The following is a 17528-nucleotide window of genomic DNA, read 5'->3' on the forward strand; positions in this document are numbered from 1 at the left end:
GAAGGGAGCAAGATGCGGGATTGTTACTGTGAACGGGACACGGGAATCAGTAATTTTAAGAGGCGGGATTCGGGAGTCAATCACTTCAACGCTCCAGGAACCGGAAGTCCGTTGACGAGAATTTATGAAAAAACAGATCTACGTGAAAGTCCGAAAAAGCCTAGCGGCCACGCAACTACTTTATGGGATCGTGTCTCAATTCCTTCCACAAACGTGTTTAACCTGGTGAGTCGTATGACAATACACGTAGAGAATATTCACTCGCTTCTGCATTTATTACAAAGATCCACTTTGCACGGTGTTAAATTACACAAGAAACTTTGGAGATGCAGCCAAAGAAGGCTTAAAGGGGACAACCCGGTGGGTGGCCTATTGTTTTACAAATCCAAAGTCTTGGTATCCTGTACCCGAACGTACCACGATCCTGCCATACCGGTATTCAAATTTTATCACCTGTATCTATAGTAATATATTCTCACCAGGGCTTCCCACAAACAAAGCCTCAAGGATGTTATAAGATACGGGAAAGGCCAGCCCGAGGCGGAAGTGAGTAGGTAGCTATGCAGTGATCATAGTATCTTCTGGTTCTTTGGCAATCAGAAGGCCAAAACTGCTTATGATTTTCCATCAGTATTATTTACATCAGTATCCATATTCTCCATACTCTGGTACTGACAAGGAGAATTTTTTTAACTTGCTAAAACTCAAATAAAAATAAGGTTGAGCCTTGTGTTCAATGTCGGGGTACAAAATGTCCTTTAGATTTGTGAGATTTAAATTAACAACCCCCTGAGGTAATTAACCCTTTACACCCCAATATATCAGAGATATCTGGCAAAAGAAACCTTATTAATTATAGACTGGGCTATGAGATTAAGTAAATGTCAATCATAATGTTAATCAAATTCTATTGTACTTTGACAGCCAGCCCATATGCTGACAAAGCCACTTTAAAAAGACATCTTCTCCATCTAATTTTTTTATACCTGTTTTTATTAATATAGATATAATTATAACTATTGTAGGCTTCCATGTGGTTTTGTCTCCAAAATGCAAGTACATCTAAGTGAAAGGTTGTAGAAAAAATTTGGTAGTAATGCACAGTTGTGAATCACTTCTAATTTATGTAATATTTAACTAATATCAGGTAATTGCTTAGTTAGCCAGTAAATCTGAAGATATTAATATGTAATTAAATACTAGAGGGGAAAACTGGTTGTTGTTGAGTTGATTTTACCATAAGTTCAGTCAATGTTGTCTTTTCAATGTAAGCCCCTCCCCCCCCCTTTGAAATGTCAAATGTAATATATTATCCGCCCCCTCTCATGAAAATGGACGGCACTGAGAATGACTGAGGATGTGAAATCACCAAAACTGGCGTGATCTGAGAACGGGGAACCTGACTGCATTATCCAAGAGTTTTACGCGGAACCGAAAGCTGCTTAAATATACTGCACCTAAGTTTGAGTCTGGCGCTGTTAAAGACAGTAAACACATCCGGTCAATAGTAATAGTTAAATAGATTTAACTATTACTTTTATCATTACACCTACCCTTGGCGTCAACCGAGCATCTTCGCAGATAGACCTGAGGGGGCAACAACAACAACTGTCACCTTTTGTCGGGAGAAAAGTATTCGATCATTGGAACCGTGATAACAAAGGGCTTGCTTTTATATAATTTCATTTGGTATTCACTTTCTGAGAAAAATTTAGATAGAAGAAAGAAAAACAACAAAAGCAGGCGATTCACTATTGTTGTGAGGGATTGTTACTATTTTTGGTCCTTGATGCGCATTGGTCGAACAGTGGAAACATAAAATCCAACATGGCGGCCTAAGTTGACCGAGCGATTTAACATGCTGGAAAGGTGAGTTCATTTTTCTGCTTAACAAGACAAGTACAACCTCTTGAGCTGAGTGAAATGTTCTCTTAGTTTTCTTACTGAAAGGTTTAACTTCCAGCCTCACAAATATTTAAAAAACTACTCGTGGAAATTCTCCCTAGAATATGCTGCCTTTAAAATCGTCGAGCGATACGCAAAATTTACAGCGTACATTATTTTGATTTGAACACGATTGTGAATCATTATTGTGACTTACCCACTGGAGAGTATTTAATTTAACTGATTACGATTAGATAGGGTCAAGAGATTTTTAACCACCCAAAATTTGCAATGTATACCGTGGCTTTTCGCAGGTTTATCATTGGTCATTTTACAATGTATAGACCTTTGTACGGATGCCAGTGTTTTTTAGAGTATCCCCTCTAGTTTTGGTGTCTTAATCTCATAACATTAATACACTGCTTTTTACGCTCTCAGTAGTAACGTTACAAAAAATACAAAAGCGTGATTTAGTATACGTTGTTGGCGTCGTATGTGAATTTATTAAGAACGAGGCGAGGTATTCTAAAAGAAATCGCGATCACGGCATTGGCAGTGAAGTTTTTCATTTCGGGGTGAGAAACTTGCAAGCTGCAGATGTCAACTGTAGACCTCACTGACAACCGAATGCTGCTTAAATCACGAAAGGGGAACCGCTGGTAAACCAAACGTTAACTGAGTAAACTGAATGCAAACAAAAACTGTAAACAAAATGCGATGCACGGGATTGCAGATTGAGTGCAGTTTATTGTTAAAGCAATTAATCCTAAAATTTTTAGTTTTGATAGCTCCTAATAATTTTGACCTAGTATGTTCTTGAGCTTTGGAGTATTAAGGTGATTTCAGCTCTCATGAGGTTCTTTGGTTCTTTCATATGCCATTATTAGCCCTTCCACTCTCACATCAATATGTATATTCTCCATACTGTTCTTTTTACATTTCCTGATGTGCTGGCAAGGAGAAAATGTTTCACAATCAAAAGCATCTCAGTTGGTGTTCATTTCTTGTATTCTTGGGACCTTAATGTTTGAATGAGGAGTGATATTATAAGGAGAATTTAGATGTTAGTCACTCTCAGGGGTCAAAGGGTTAAATTTAAGGGTACTTGGGAAATGTTTAGGAAAGATAACTAAAAGATTGATCTTATAATCCTTGATCAGTTAGTTGAGAGTATTCTGTTGATTGTTAAAACAATATTCTAACAACTTGGGCAAAAGTCAACAGCAGAGTCAATTGTTAACTTCAAGTTGTCTCTATCCTGATTAAGATTTCTGCTCAAGCTGTTGAAGCACTGGTCACTTATACTGCAAACAGTTCTTTTTGGTACCTCTTTCACACGGATGATCAGAACATATGATCAACTCCTGGGTTCAAACCATTTTTATAAAAAATACTGGTAGCTGCAAGGTGGTTGTCTCTGATGGAAAACAAGATCAGGGACAATTGATTATGAATTCTCTAAACAACCTCACAGTTAACCATTTAACTCCCATGATCTGATTGTCAATTCTCCCCTTTAGCAGCTGCACATATTCTTGTAAATATGTTACAAGAATTTGGTGTTAGACTGAGATAATGTCTTCTACATGATAAGTTTGAGTATTCTCTTTACCTGTTTACAGGATAACGTTTGGATATTACAGGGAGAACTTACATGTTAATCACTTTTGGGAACTATGGTAATCTTTAATTTTTTTCAGGTATACAACTTCAGACCTTTTTTGGTTTACAGTTAAATCAACATTCACTTCATCAAAGTTATACCAGTGAAGACATCTATATTATGAAAATAAAGACTGTTGCAATAGCAAAAAGTGAGTACCTTGCAAGTAATGTTATTCTGAATAAATGCTAACGTTGACCTGTAAATTGTTTTGAAAGATGTGTCATGATTTGAAGTTCAGTTCAACTATTTCATTTATCAATGATTTAACTCTTTAACTCCCATGAGTGACCAAGACATAATTTCTCATTACAATATCAATACAATATCAAGCAGACAATTGATGAGAATAAATGAAAATATCAATTAGGAATCATCACTGTTGATCCAATACCAAATTCTCCAAATCAACTATATATAGGAATTGTATAGTTGAAAGTAAGGAGAATTACAAATGAGATCTTGGGAGAAAAAAGGGTAAAGTATGTGACCTTGTTGCTAAAATAAGTCAAATTTAAGACAGAGTCGATAGAAAATATTTGATATGGTCTTATTGTGTTTTGTACCTTTCCTGCTTCATGTATCATTGCTTAAACTACTTTTTTCACTGAATTTGTGAGTAATTTAACATGACTGATTAGTCAATGAAAGCTAATGCCTTTGCAGCAAATTTACATCGAAGAAGCTATGAAAATCCAAACATTTTTTGATGTAATGATCTGTTTAATGTTTCTGTCTATTTTGGGAACAGTATAGTGCTATATCTCAACCGCTGCACTGTATTTTAAGACTGATGGGAATCAAGGTTTTTTCCACAGTAGCGGTAATTTTTTAGGCGAGCAGTTTTGCTTTTGTGGAAAAATAATTATGAAAGTTATCTACATATGAATATAAGATGAGCTTAGTATTCAAGTGCTATTTAAAAAAAACAACCCACCCCTCCCTTCCCCTGTAAGGAAATTGCAATGAATAGTATTTTTATTAGCTCCAAAAGCCACCTAAACTTAAGGGTGACAACATTTTTGCTGATTCTGATAAACTCTAAAGGACTCATGGTAAACACAGGTTTTTTTTTTTTGTCAGACTTATACATAGGTTCTCTGAAAGTATTTCAGTAAAAGCTGGGAGCAATTTTCCATGTTATATTAAATTTAGACCAAAACTCAGTTTTTTCCTAGGCCAACAGCAAGAGTTTACAAACTGAACATTGTTTTCACAAAGTTATAAAGTTTCTGAGTAAGGGTAGACATGATAGCTCAAGCATAAGATGTTTGAATAATTAGATGAAATAGACAGTGTCATATTACTGGATTTTCAACTGTTTACTACATCAAATACTCATGAAATGTGACAAAGGAAGGTGCAAAGCTTACTCTCTATTAATCTTTCTAAATTTTAAGTTTATAAATTAATCATTTATATAAATATGATGTCTATTGTATAAGGCAGTGGCCAACAAAAAATGTCAAAGGCTGTTTGAATCAATTGTGATTTGGTTTGTGTATGTTATAATTTTGGAACAGGATGTAATGAATTTTGGATCTGTGCAATGACTTGGGACTTAGAAAATCAACATCACATTCTTTCCCTTAACCAGTCACTATGCATGATTCCTGGAACAAAAATGTAATTGCTTTCAAAATAAGGGTCTAGCTTACCAACACAAAAAGAGAGCCCATGAATTCTTGTTTCTGTATAGGAAAGCCAAAATGAAGGACTTGATAGCCTGTATCTCTGCTCTGTTGGAATGCATGAGAGAAAAGGAGATGAAAGGGAAAGAGGAAAGGGACTGAGAAAAATATAGATGCAACCGTGATATTTAGGGAGAAAATACTGGACAAATTTCAACCATTAAGAGAAGGCTTTAAACAGGAATCGGTTAAAAAAAATTGAATGAGTTGTGACAAAACTATGGCATGTTTCATTGATGAGCGAATTGCAATTCTATTTCAACAAGTGTCTACCAAATAGAATCGAAATTATACTCTTTCTAGCAACTTTGAGCTTCGCGTGAGAAACACTAGGTCTAGTCAATCGCGTGCTCCGGTTGAAATGGTAGTCGTAGTTTGTGCACTGAAAGGAGTGGATCCAGGATGTTCCCTAATGCGTTGGAATTATTTAGAATCAAATTTTTACCAGTACTCAGAAAAATTCCGCTTCAGAGAGAGATGTGTCTTGTTTTTCTACAATAGAAAAGGCAAATTTTCTACGGAATTTTGTGATGCCAGTTTTCTGTTTGTTTGTTTCTGTACGAGACTGAAGTTCTCCGCGCATGCAAGCGTTTTTTGTTTATGTTTGTTGTTGTTTTTTTACGCGAAGTTAAGGAACGCGCTTAGACAAAGGTCGAGGCCGATGAAGAAAAGAAGACTTGCATGCGCGTGCAGCGCGTGCCATATAATTAATACCGCGTCATTGATTTAACCAATAGGAGTATTGCAAACCGCGCCACGCTAATTAATATCAGTATGGAAACACTATTGATGATGCGTCGTGATAACTGCTTTTTTATGCTGGAGTTCTGTAGATTTACTGTGTCGACGTTAGGCGTGTTTTATTTCTTGTGACAAGAGCGCAACCCCCAAAAAAGTCAAACTTTGAAGATTCTCTTCTAAATCATGGGATAATAAGAAGTTGCACCAAATAGGGATTCTCAACGGATGTGACTCTCAACGGCTGTGATTCTCAACGGATGGGATTCTCAACGGATGTGATTCTCAACGGAAGTGACACTACAGTGGAAGATGGTATGAGGTAGTCGAAGCTTAGATAGTTTGCATAACCAATGTCACAATGAGAACCTTTGTTTCCTTGTGCCCGTTTCATTAGGATTATCGCGAGACCGATCGATTAGATCTTCATGGATTGAATTTCATCTTGCAGTTCGCCTAACGCCAGGACTCCATTCCTTGATTCCGTCCTAGCTTAAACCAGGATTAGTTTAGTCTTAGTAAGATGTAGGGATGAAGGTAGGTTTAGTTTGAAAATAACCGCTGATTGTTTGCAATTTGTTTTTCAAAGGGAGAAGTCTAGGTGTGAAAATGTTCCCAACTGTGACGCTGTTTAACACATATTTTACGTACTAAATTTCGATTTATACTTTTAAATATTGGCTTTGTTCGGAATTTAGTTCACATTTGCTCATTGTGAAGCTCTAGCAAAATGATTTCCCAATGACATCACTTTTGTACACGGGGTACAAATGTATAAATGATGCGGATGGAAGCTCTCAATGAAATGTGTTGAAATTTTACTAACTTTCATTTGTGTAGCTTCAAACTTCACGCGCGACTGATCGGTATTTCGCGTACGACCTCTGTTGTGGCGCGATGAAAATTTCGAGCAGGTCGACCGTTTGGGTGCTAGTCAGCTCTAACTGACTCTTGTCCCTAGTTCCAGTTGACCGTTGGATGATTTTTGCGCCCTCCGTTGTTTCTTAGTTTATATTTCAATCAAGTTGTACTAAATATCTGCAGAGCTGTTGGAATGTTTTGATTTGGATTGTTAGTCAAAAAGTTTTAGAAGCGCGCTCAAGTTGGTGTTTGTTTAGGTCTTTAAAGTTATTCCGATTGTCGGGGCTTCCGCTTGTTTAAGCAGTTAGATTTGGCGACTTGAAGACAATATTAATCTGTTGTCGATGAGACTACCTAGATTATGTACTATAGATTAAAGGTTTTAATACATATGAAATCGTTTGATACTTATTAAACGCAGATGAATGCAAATTAAACCTAACTATAAGATTTTAATTAAACGCTGGTTTCATTATATTGGACAAAACTTTAACGAATGAAATGGTTAATGTCTAATTCAATTGCATAGTTATTAGAGTGTTACGATAGATGCATACTCTTTAAGTTCGATTTGCGACGGGCTGCAACATAGTAGATTGAGAACTGCATATCACTGCAAGGAGTCAGTGGTTTATTTTTAATGATAAAAGGCGTCTAAACGAATCTTTGATGCCTCCAAGTTGTCGAGCTCAAAGATTGTTATTGATGAAGATATTTCGAATTTATTTTGCTTGATTACTTTCATGTGAATAGAATTACGCAGAAGTGAAATGTTTACTAGCGTAACAGCTCCTCAGAAAAGAAAACATACACAATACACAAACAAATTGATATTCGTCTGGATTGTGCATATACTTGACTTCTTTGGTCGCCTTATTTTTCACCCTTTTTAATTAAACTTTCGATCATTTATTGGCCTCTCCTTGGATATAGTTCTCTACGGCCCAGAGGATAAGGCTCTGTTGTGACGCGGAATTGAAAGGGCTGAGATTCGATTCTTCGCGAAGACTTGGATTTTTTCTTTGTTACTCCTCGTGACAGCACTAATACTTCTTTCTTTAATCTTTCGATCTGCTTCTACGACTTGATCTGCTAAATGATGGTGAGAGATTAGTTTACGTTAACTCTCTTGAGATCTTTCTAGAAGAACGATCTAGTTACGCGGCCCTTTTTTCTTTTACCTTTCATTATTTCACCTTTCTTTCTTTCACCTAACACGATGTGCACTATTTTCTTCCGCCGCTTTGAGCCTATCTTTCTTGAAGAGTGGCGTCGCTGCAAAAATATACCTTAGGCTATCATAGGCGTATTCTGAAAAAACGACTGCTTTTCTTGCTATGATGTATTGGCCAAATACTTGCGCAATTTGCTATGAAGCTGGAAGAGTTAATACTTTCTACTTTCCGTTTCTGGCGACCTTTGGACGTAGGAAGTTATTAAAGTTGGTAGATTGACGCAACAGACATATATGCAAATATGCATTCATCATGAAAGCACGCTCAATAGTTGAAGAGATGTCAATTCATCTTTATTTCAGACTATTTCCAACCTCATGCGCAGCGTGCGATAATTTCCACAGTCGTTTAGTTGAAATTATCCATTTAGATTAACCTAATTTCTCGATTACTGCCTTATCGGTTGATTTCAATGAAGTCATTATTCAAGTTTTTATTTGCCCATGTTCAAATTTTCAAAATGTGATTAATGATTTTGACGCGAGGAACCCTCGTTGAAACATTTGGCATTTTATACCATCATTGAGAATGCCTTGGGAATTTATGGGTCATTCAGTTTTTTTTAAATTGCCCAAAATTTTCCCGTAGATAAATGTCGCACAGCTCAAGTCAGTGTTTCTTTGTGATGTTTATTGAGTCTATCCCTGTAAGGTCTTTTACATCCGTTCCTGATGTGTGCCATTCGCTTGCGAATTTATAACTTAAATGTAACATCGCTTTCTCATCAAACTCATGTGAAATAAACAGCACCAAGCCAAGAAGTGTAAAAAGTTAACGTGAATTGAAAAAATTCTGAATGTGAATTGAAAAAATTCTTAACGTGAATTGATCAAATTAATCGAATTAACAAGCTTATCTGAAAACCAGCCATTTCATGTACTGTACCCCTAAACCGAAAACGTTTTCAAACATAAAAAGATTAGTAACCAAAGTCATCTTTCCAATACGAGTAAAACATTCTGTGGTTGTGGTTGCGCAATGTGTCTAAACTGTAAATAACTCCAGAACTTTAAAAGAGAGAAACACATCAGTCCTTGTAAAGAGGGGCTTCAGTACTCTTCTTTCAAAAAGCGTGATCTTGGGGTCTGAAAGGCAAGACAAGCAGATTAATATTATGTAAGGTTTGGTACTACAGACCTTCATGTGACAAATCGTGTTAGTTAGGAAACGATAATAGCTAAATTTATTTCTGAAGTCTTCGTCCATTGCAAGACAATTGCGTGCAAATGTTTATTTTTACATTGTGCATGAAGAGTTGTAACAACTCGGGTTTTTCCAACTGAAGATCAACTCTAAGAAATTGTCTAGTTTGCTAACAGTTCTTTCAAGTGAGTTGAAATGTATTTAGTTTGATAGGCAAGTTACAAGAAGGGTGTAGACAAGAGTTTAAGAGCGATTTTATGTCAATTTTAGAAGAGTGTAAAATACTTACCTTTTACAACAGTACACATTAGTCGCCACCGTCTTCCACATATTCTGAAACACAGATGCAAAAGAAATTAGCGTTCCGACGGCAAATGCTGAAATAACGCAGTTATGAAACAGAGTCCTTATTTACATTTGGTTGTTTTTCCCGTTTTTCGACTCAACGTTCGGACATTTCTGTTTGGATTTTTCTGCTTTTGGACATTTTGTCTGGTGGCCGTTGTCGCCTAGTTTCTTACGTCTTTCTGACGAAGAGCTTTGACGAAGAGCTTTTCTTCTATCGCTCTGATGAAGGGCTAACGCTCAAAACGTCACCCTTTTAACTCTTTACGGTGTCCAATTTACCTTACCAACTCCTTATATAACACTAAATGACCCTGTTATACTCTCCCACTGACGCAGCACCACAGTTACTTTAGAAACTCATACCCTTAATTCACTTGGTTTCTTTGTTGTAGCATATATTAAGTGTTATCTCAAATATCAGGAGAAGGCGCGAAAATAAGCTATTGTTTGCGGCAGTAGCATCTAAACTGAGTCAAGCTTCCCGTTCTTGTCACAAGATTGTGCAGCCTGAAAAAGCCAAAAAATAAAAGTAAGTTTTTCGAAAGCGAAACCGAAGTAATACGCTGTACTGTCGAGACTTGGTAGACCAACTCCTCTTGCCACTATGAGATTTGTCATATCCTTTGTCTTTGCCCAAGTTTCCTGAGGATCCTGACTTTCCAGGCTTATCTAAAACTTCATATGTACTTTCGATGCTAACGCGACCGACTTCGACTCATGATCTCTTGCCAAGCTATCTTTAAAGTGTGACTATGCTGTTTGCGCAGGGCGGATATTTTCATTGTTGTGTCATCTTCTGATGGGCTCTCAGATTTTGCTGAATAATTTATGCCTCATATTTAAGCGAACAACATATATTAAGATTTACGGCTGTTGCTTTATGTAATGAAGCATTTTTGCAGTACATGTACAGCGAATTATATCATTTCAATGATGTAGCGAATCCAGCCTTCACAGTTACCCAAAGAGCGGTGAAAGATTAATTTTGACTCTTTAAGAGAAATATATTGCTAAAAAGAAAGAGCAATATATAGCTAGTGGCATAGATATAAAGGAGACCGAGATTGATGTGCTTCTTGAGGAACTCATCGAGAAAGAGGAGTATTATGAATCAGAGTGTAAGAATAAAGATGAAGAGTGTAACTGCCACTGGCGATTTATATTAACTAATTCTAACAATTTTAAACGCGAACGGTACACGGTACGGTTAAAACTGCAAATATGCAAATAAAACAGCGAACGAAAACTATTACAATATAAACTAGACTAAATACTCAAGGAAAGCTACAACGAGAATAACGAAGAAAACTACATGATACAAAACTTACATTTGTTGCGATGTAAAAGATCCTGCCTAGTGGCGAACAAACAGCATGAAGCGAAAAGCACAAAAACCAAACCACACTTGACGAAACTACGCTGCCAAGCTGCCCCAAACTTCGATGAACAATACGGTTAAATACGCGCTACATTACGCAACGTTACACAATGACACAAAGAAAGCGCACACAAAATTTTACTACAATAAGCACTCTTGCACAAGAACAATAAACGAAAAAGAATGTAAGCCGTTGCGATCTACAAAGAGCATGAAAAAAAGTTGAGAAAGGAAAGGCTACTGCCGCTGGTATGCGTCAAAAAGCAATGGAAAGCCGAGGAGAAACTCTAAAACGGAGCCGATCGGATTCAGAAGAAAGTGCTGAAGAAAATCCCAGAAAAAGAAGATCAAAATGTTCTGAAGCAATTGAATACCTACAGGGCAAAAATGAGCCGTATCTCAAGTTAAAACGAAAACATCTAGAAATTAATGAGAAAAAGCAAAACCTATGTGAAGGTCAACACCAAGATTTCATGTTGTTAATGCAAAATATGCAATCAAACACCATGAAACTCATGGAGACAGTAGTGCAACAAATGAAAAACAAGTAAGATCAGAACTGGCCGTTTATTTTTTAACTGTTACCATCCACCCGTTGGTAGTTTGTCGTTTTTTATGTTAAGCAAAGTTAGTTAACTGCATGTACAAAAACTGACTAGTCCAGTGGATGGGTTTATGAAAATCATGTTCAGTTTTTAATAGTTCATGAGACATGTTGCAAGCTTTTTAAAACATTCAATGACTGCTCTGTTTCATGACAAAATTGTTGTATTCTTTTTCCAGATGTTGTTTTTTAAAATAAACCATGAATCATCCACCCAGTCTCAATGACTTTAGAGAGATCCAAACAAAAGTAGACCAAAGCATGTCACAATACAAGAGTATATTCAGTATAACTGCATGAAACTGAAATGAATTTAAATAGTACAAAATTAGTACGTACAGCATCTTTTGCCCCTAGTGGTTGATCAGCACTAGTTTGAACAATTTAGTTCGTACTGTACCTTACCAGTGTTAAATACATTCTAATTTTTTTTACCATTATTAGTGCTACTTATCAAAAATCACTCACCAGATTTGCAGAGGTTTATTGCTTATACCCTATATAATAAACAAGAACCTTCAAATTTTACTCTTGTTTAAATACATAGTGTTTTTTTACTTCCTTTAACTTGCTACACCTTTACTACACCTTTTTGCATGGCCAGACCAAGAACCTAAATGTTGACCTTGCAGAGAAGGAGAAATCGGGTAAAAAAAACTGGCTATTAGTATTGCCATAAAGACAATTTTAAGCATTGCACAGTAAAGTTGAGACTATATACATCTTACCTACTGGGCTTAAGGTCATCTTCAGATTTTTTTTAAATCTACAAACTTAAAGTAGTTACTTATAACACCAAAAATCCACTCTACTGAGATCCTGTCACTACTCATTGATCTGTTATATTCTTCCATGAGAGGATTTGGTGCAACTATACAGAAGGGTGTTTGCAGGTGAACCCTTAAGGGTAGGCAGAATCTCCATACAAACAGAGAGGGTCCCCTCTGGTGGAAAAAGTATATCTGGGCAGTCCTGAGTCTGCAAGCATGCCAGAATCATGCTTCCTCCCCTATGTGTAAAAAATGTCAATAAAGAATGACATTATCGGTCAGTCTATATCAGCTCTGCATCAATATTCGCTTGAATTCTCACAAGAAACATATTTCTTGTTTGAACACTACAGATTGGCCTCACTGTCCCATCGATGAAACCAAAACAATTTTTCAAGGCAGCGCCCCTATCAGAAATTGCTTGTGCATACTCTTCCAGTTTGGCCGGGTTTAAAAATGTTTGATTCCAATTAGTCAGTCTTTGGTGGTGGTTCTCATAAATATAATTCATAACAGTGCTACTTATCATAGGCAACTCAGGCACTGGTCGACCAAATCTTTGTAATAAATCACTGTAACGACATGGATACGCCAATCTTCTAAGTAAAATGCAAAGACCTTCCAGTCCACCAAAAATAGTTCCTTGAGAACAACTCTGCTGGTATTTGTAGAACATCGGCAAGCAAAGGGATGTCGTTTTTTCAGAATCTGAATTCTGCTTTACACTCGTCTGGTTTCATATGGTCAAAGGAAAATCGCTGATAGTCTTCATACGGAAGATTTAATTTCTTGGAAGAGAATACACCATACAGCAAAATGAACTCTTCATCGTTTATGACCTCTGATGAATAATAAAGTGTGAAAAGATCACGCAATTCTCTAGAATTAGCAATGATAGTTTGACGTCTTCCAAATTCCAAACGTATTGGAGTGTCTTAACGCCAAATTTCCCGCGTAAACGGCGCCGTACTCTAGCCAGGCTCTCCTCCGTTATGACGTTCTCGATAGAAGCCCCCATCCTCAATCTTAAGGTCCCTAATATGCATATTCTCCAGACTGTTCTCCATACATTTTTCAAAGCGCCGACAGGGAGAATTTGAGTCACAATCAACAGCTTCTTTTATTGGTGATCATTTCCTCGATTCTCGTGGTCTTAATGTGTTAATCTGAGGTGATATTGTATGGAGAAAATAGATGCTAATTTCCCTAAAAGATAAAAGAGTTAAGGAAGGCGGCAAAAATCTAGTATAAGAAGGTAGAAAACGATAGTGACCCTCTTTGAGAGGACTTGTGCTCCGATGCGAAAGAAGTAAATAAACATGTGTGGAAATAACTATATAAATGAACTGTTAAAAGATTAATCAATGGTAAACTAAAGAGACAAGGAGCTGAATAAACAATTTTTTATCTTTTTCTTTATTTTTTTAATTGATAAATGAATGAATCGGGAAAGAGAAACCCTCTCGGAGGTGTAAAGTTCTGGTATAAAGCGAACATTAACATTTTAATTTATATCACTTTTCAACCTACTGTGGAACTAGTAGAGGAAGTGGTTCCTTCATTGCCAAATCCAGGAGTTTGGACAATGGATCAGTCTTCGTCGCTGTTATCTCTGAATGATTCATTCTGAAACAAGAATAAGATAGCCGCAAGTGTTGGGTCAAAGAGGGTAAGGGTACTATTCTCCAGAAATGTATTTATTCTGTGCCTGTCCGGCCGACCGACGAGCCTACCGAGTAGTAATTCTTGGGTTAATCGGGCTCTTGACAGGGAAATTAAAGAAACATGACTATACCTTCCTTAATTTGATGGCCTTTTTCAGTGCATCTTCCCCTCTTTCCTGCTGGTAAGCTCGCATCCAGCTTTGGTCGAGTATTCTCAACCCCAGAAACAACCTCGGCGTTAGTTCTTTGGCTGACATAATTAACCAAATAAAGCGAAAAAAGCAAAATTTCACAGCGGCTACTTGAGAGAATCCGAACTTCGAACCACGAAATAATGCAATACTTCTCGACGAACAGTGAAACAAATGTTCCTTGAGTAGGTGTGATTTTGTAACTTTGCCGAGTCTGGTCTTTGACAGATAACAAACGAATCATTTAAAAAATTAAAAGTATTAGAACCCCTTTATTTATTTGGTCAGAGATTACATCATCCCGCAATGAATGGCTTTGTCTTTGGTTTCTCTTTTCTTTTTGGGTGAAATGAATCAATTCTATTGAATGAATTTTAACTAAATCACTGAAACATTAACCTCACTAAACCGAGCTGATACAATGATATTGTGATGAGCCATGATACTTAGAGTGAGGGAAGGGTTGAAGAATATTTATGTATTATTTATGTATTCATGTATTATTATTTGTAAGTCAACTCAGACCATAATTAATAACAAATACCATTAATATCATATAAACTATATTACATTATGTTGTTTAAAATATCATTATCATTAGTTCAATTAATTAATTATTATAAGTAGCGGTAGTATCAAGTAAACTTGTAGCCACGATCCACGACCCACGACCCACGACCCACACCCCACGACGCACGGCCAGTAGTCAAACTCCGAAAAAGTAATACGCGAACTCAGTTCTTCTCTTACAGTTATTAATTGCCAGACGGCTCTCAGATCCGCCGTAACCTAATTTGCATAAATTTTTGTTGGTGGGCTAAGCTCGTCGTGTTAAATGCGCATGCGCTAGTTGTTATCAAGTCCCTAGAATTTCATGCTCTTCGCATGTTTGAAATCTTTAAAATAGTAGCAGTGAGGTCAATTCAAATTTAAAGAAGGGTTGATTACTCTATTCAGTTAAACATTCGCGATTCTAATGGCAGAATGAGCAGATGGTGAAAATAGATGGAGAAAAGGTCTAAATTTACGTTTTCAACAAGGGTTATGCATTGTCATCTAAATCCCGTTTTTAATTGAGAATTAATGTGATAAATGAATGACTGTGAATCATTTAGAGGGTTTATTACATGTACAAACCAACAAAGTGACCACTTCCCTGGTTTGCTTCGTAGCTCAGTTGGTAGAGGAATGTACCAGTATCGCAGAGGTCATGGGTTTAACTCCCGTATAGGCCTGCATGTTTTTCAGGCTTTATTTTCTCTACTGGTTAAGTTGTGTTCATTACAGCGAAGATCACTCTCATATTCAAATAACTGTATCTCAGACACATATATGTTATAGATATAACCTAAAATTGCTCGCAATGATCTCAATCAGTTTGGTTTGTTGTGTTTTGCACCAAAGATATTAGAAGATTTTTTCTTGGATTTATATCAGAAAAAAAAGACTTTTGATTTATTAAAACTGTAGATTTCTTCTTCTCATTCTTAATAGTAGTTTTCTGTGAATGTTTCTCTGAAATGATGATAAAGACCAAACATCATGTGTTGCGGCAAACGAACATCAAGGCTCGATGAAACGCCAAGAAAATCGCGACCGGAGAAAAATGCCAACCAAATCCAGGGGATATGTTACAGGGACATAACTTTAATCAATCTCGTAAACTGTAAGCGAATTAAAAAAGGGACTTATATAATAGATTGTATTCAATTAAACACGTGGCGACTTAATAGCGTAAATGAATCTATCATAATAAAGGAACTAATAAATAAACCAAGAGCTACGGCAAACACAAGATTTATACATGCAAATAAAGACGAAAGAGCTTGCTCGAAACGAGATAAACAACAAAACAGGCGAAAACAACCTACATATCAGTCCCTATACGCCGGTGGCTTGAAATCACACTTTATAAATTAACTTTGTATGCACGCCGAACATGAACAGTGAATAATGAGACTATCTGAAGGAATCAAATGGCACAAAGGCCAACTGTAACGCAAAAGTCACGCAAGTTTGAAAGTCACGCAATTACATCATGAGCATTTGCATATATGACAATGACAATTACAATGTCAATGACATTGCTAACACCTGTATCATTTGCTCAGTAATTTTTGAGCTCCAAAACGTTAAAATGGTCCTAAAGATGGCTTTGAATTTTAATTATTGTAGCTGACACTTACACTCTTCTGTTTGTTACAGTATTTATCACATTTGTAAGGTATGACAAGTTCCTTTGGTGCGTACAGTTTATTTTGTTTCTTTATAAGAGCTTTTTGATAAAAAAATTTAGTTTGGGAAGTTAAGCCAAATCTAAAATCAAAGCTTTATTTCAAAATTGAGATCATTGTTATCTCAACCTAGGATGAGATAAAGGCGCACGTACAATCTAAATAAAATTAAACGAGGCATGATCGTTAGAAACTTCCACCACAGCAAGCGACAGGTAATGCTGTTTCAGTTTTTTAAGTTAAACTTGTCAACTTTCTTATTTGAAATCCCGCGGCAGGTTCTCACGCTAAAATTGTTCTTGCTTTCACACGGTGTTTTAACCTAATCTTCAAATAGTTCTTGAAGTTTAGTTGTGTTTGTTGGATTGCTCTTAGTTCCAACAATAATCACTGGAATTAGAACTGCACGAACTGTTCATGGAGGCAGCAACTTGCACTCAATTAACCTGTGAATCTTCGGGTCGATCAGAACCAAACATCAACTGGGCCGAAGAAAATTAAGACAGTCAACGAAGGAAATACTGGTGTGCGGCAAGAAGGAAAGGTGGAGACTTAAACAAAAGTCAGCAGGAATGATTCAGGAATAATTAACTGAGCTGCATATAGTGGTTTCGGTAAACCAGATAGCCAAGCAGTTCATGTGAATTTTGCTTGTGAGTATATGATATATGCTCTGAAAAAACTTTTACTACAGTGCTAAACAGAGATGCGCTTTCTATTTATCTTTCTCAATGATAGTATGTGCTATCATTTACTGGTAGTGATGGTAATGGCTTACATTCAGTTGCCGAGAGGTTTTAATGGCTTACCTCCCGTGACGTAAGCATTAAATGTTGTGTCAAGAAAACTGCTACTGTTTGTAAAGTACACTGTAGTCATGCATTATACAGTTGTCGTTCCATACATGTACCAACATGATATTTTGATTACAAGGCTCTCAGAGTTGAACCAGGGGTTCGCCTGTCAGGTTGTAAAAGACAAAATAGTGCTTCAAATTTTTCCTGGTTGATAACTATCTGTGTAAGATCTGTTGAATAATTTCATGAATGATATTGATTGTTTTAATACATGTGAAATAGTAAGAAAGCAGAGCAGCAATTTAATCTTCGGGGCTGTCTTGTTCA

The 17528-nt window shown here is 36.6% G+C and overlaps 1 long non-coding RNA gene across 1 annotated transcript; it reads left to right on the forward strand.

Moving 5' to 3' along the window:
• The first annotated feature begins 1822 nt into the window (after positions 1-1822).
• Positions 1823-16920, forward strand: LOC149043979 (uncharacterized). The gene is made up of 3 exons (XR_016187567.1): positions 1823-1869; positions 3585-3698; positions 16780-16920. It is a non-coding gene; the product is annotated as an uncharacterized LOC149043979 (long non-coding RNA).
• Positions 16921-17528: the final 608 nt, after the last annotated feature.

The sequence above is a fragment of the Pocillopora damicornis genome, chromosome 6, assembly GCF_964200805.1.
Source record: "Pocillopora damicornis chromosome 6, jaPocDami1.2, whole genome shotgun sequence".
Taxonomy (NCBI): domain Eukaryota; kingdom Metazoa; phylum Cnidaria; class Anthozoa; order Scleractinia; family Pocilloporidae; genus Pocillopora; species Pocillopora damicornis.